The following is a 2,878-nucleotide window of genomic DNA, read 5'->3' as shown; positions in this document are numbered from 1 at the left end:
TTTATTTCCCTACTCTGCAATATTTGGGACTCGCCTTCTTGCACACTTTGGCTTGTTTCTTGGTGTAGTCCTATGAAGGAAAACAGACTGACAAACACCGAGGGAACAGAAGCACACATACACACAGACAAATCAAACAAAGAAACACATTACAGGGGGGAAAGAAAAGAAAGAAAATGGGAGGGAAAGAGACGAAAAGAAGGGAAGAAGAGAAAATAAAAAGAAAAGCGGAAGAAGAAAAAATATAAAAAATATATAAAAGGGGGTCGGAGACAACAAAGGACAGTACACCATTTGAAAGTGTATGACCAGTTTAGGGGAGAGGTAAGGATGAGATACAGGAGAATATATCTGGGTTGCAAGAAGGTGAAAAAGTAAGGGAGAAAGGAGAAAGGAATATAAGGAGTAAAATTTAAGGGAATTTAGTAAAGAAAAGGAAACAATGGTAATAATGACAAAAAAATAAGTATGAAACTAGTGAAGAAAAAAAATTTTTTTATATATTAGAAAAACAAACAACAACAAAAAACAAAACAAAAAAACAAAAACGGAAAAAAAAAGAAAGCAGCAACTCCCCCTGGTGGATAGGGTTGGTTTGATGTGGTAAGTCTTGGAGTCTGTTCTCAGAGGTTCCGCCCCTGCCTGAGGAGAAATGAGCAACAGAAGGTGAGGTGTGCACCTTCACAGACTCAATTGTGGAGTCCCCATCCCCAGTCAGGATCGCGATTGCAATGGGGGAAAGGAAAAAAACAAAAAGCCAAAAACCGAGTCTCTCTTAGTTTCTGATAGCTTTGCTGAAGACGCTGTGCGCTGCTGGAAATGAGCCTGGAGCTCCTACAATCTAAGCGCGCGCCCGGGCCTCCACCTGCCACCGACTCTTTGTTGAGGGTCCCATCGGTGTGTGCCCTATTTTTTCCCTGTGGGCACCCGGGATTTGCGCAGTCCGTATGAAGATGGACAAAGGGAAAAACTTGTGTATATCAGACAGAGCAGAAATGTTAGCAAACTGAGTTTTCTGAAATTGTATAGAGAAGTTGACTTCTAAGAAATGGAAAATTCAAGAAATACATACAAGCAAATTCTATTTCACAATGATCATGGCTTTGACTCTATAATCAAGGGCATTTCTTCACCAACAGGGTAGAGGTCCCTTTTATACCTGCCATTCCAAAGAATCTCATCCTTTATGTCTCTGTTCCTCAGGCTGTGGGTGAAGGGGTTCTGCATGGGCGTGACCACTGTGTACATCACTGAGGCTACAGCACTTGAGCGGGAGCTCTGGGTGGCAGCGGAGCTAAGGTACACTCCCAGGACCGTACAATAAAAAAAAGGGGACGATCAAAAGGTGAGATGCACAGGTAGAAAATGCTTTATACTAGGCCCAAGCTGATGTGATTCTACGTATAGAGGAAATTATCTTAGAGTAAGAGTAAAAGATGCCAGCAAGGGGACCACCAGCCAGCAATACAGTTGAAAAATATATCACTGTGCCATTAAGAAAGGTATCAGAATAGGCAAGTTGGATCATCTGATTGAGTTCACAGAAAAAGTGGGGAATTTGCAGGCCTGTACAGAAGGACAGTCACAGCACCATTAGCTTTGTAACAGGGAATTCGGGACACTCATGATCCAGGACACCAGAACCAGCAGTCCACAGAGCCTGGGGTTCATGATGACTGGGTAGTGCAGGGGGTGACAGATGGCCACAAAGTGGGCATAGACCATCACGACCAGTAGAAAGTTGTCCCAGCCTGCAAAGAGTATGGAGAAACAGATCTGGCTGATGCATCCTGTATAGGTTATAACTTAAATCTGTGTCTGTATATTCACCAACATCTTCCGGACGGCGATGGAGGTGAAGCAGATGTCCACAAAGGACAGGTTGGTGAGGAAGAAGTACATGGGGGTGTGGAGGTGGGAGTCAGAGCTGACGGCAGGTTTCCAAGCCCCAAATATGAGGAGCTGTAATTCTTGTTCCTCTGAAAATCCCAGAGGAAGAAAATCTGAAATTCTTGTATCATTGTCAGATCCCATATGGTGGTGGTGATGACTACAGATTAGGGAAAGAAAAAGACTAATATTAACACAAATGGACATTAGTAACATGGCAGAAATACTATAATTAAAATGATGTGTATGGGGGAAAAGCAGGCATAAGATGTAAAATAGCAACATTCACATCCACATGGATAAAATGGGTAAAACTTCCAAAATTAAAGAATATGAAACTATGGGTTTTTTTTAAGGAAAATATAATTTTTAACACTCAGTGGAGGAAGCAGAAGCTAAAGCTATAATTTTATCATATGTAACCATAAACGGACTCAATCATGCTTATGAAAAAAATGTAGGGGACTTTAGTTGAATACAAAATAACACGTTGCATATAAGGGAAAGAGGTGCTTGCTATTTTAAAAAACAGATTTCTCCAGGTGCCTAGGTGGCTCGGTCAGTTTAGTATCTGAATTTGTCTCAGGTCTTGATCTTGAGGTTCGTGAGTTTGAGCTCTGCATTGGGCTGTGTGGACAGCTCAGAGCCTGGAGCCTGCTTTGGATTCGGTCTCCCAAAATAAGAGAGAAAATTTTGTTGTCATAACTAAGGATGTGCTACTGGCATCTAGTGGATTGAGGCCAAGGATACTGCTCCATATCCTACAATGCACAGCATGGCCTCCACCACAAAGAATTATCTAGCACAAGTGTCAACAGTGGAGAGATTGAGAAACACTAATCTAGACCGGAACTTCTCCAATATTAATGTGTATCTGAATCACTTGGGGATCCTGTTCAAATTTGGATTCTGATTTAGCAGGACTTGGGTGAGGTTCAGAGATCCTGTAATTATAACCATTTCCAAGTTGATACTGATGCCACCAATT

At 41.9% G+C, this 2,878-nt stretch overlaps 1 pseudogene; it reads right to left on the bottom strand.

Moving 5' to 3' along the window:
* Nucleotides 1-1,095: 1,095 nt before the first annotated feature.
* Nucleotides 1,096-2,034, bottom strand: LOC115274384 (annotated as a pseudogene).
* Nucleotides 2,035-2,878: the final 844 nt, after the last annotated feature.

The sequence above is a fragment of the Suricata suricatta genome, chromosome 12, assembly GCF_006229205.1.
Source record: "Suricata suricatta isolate VVHF042 chromosome 12, meerkat_22Aug2017_6uvM2_HiC, whole genome shotgun sequence".
Classification (NCBI taxonomy): domain Eukaryota; kingdom Metazoa; phylum Chordata; class Mammalia; order Carnivora; family Herpestidae; genus Suricata; species Suricata suricatta.
This window is presented reverse-complemented; position numbering and strand designations above follow the sequence as displayed.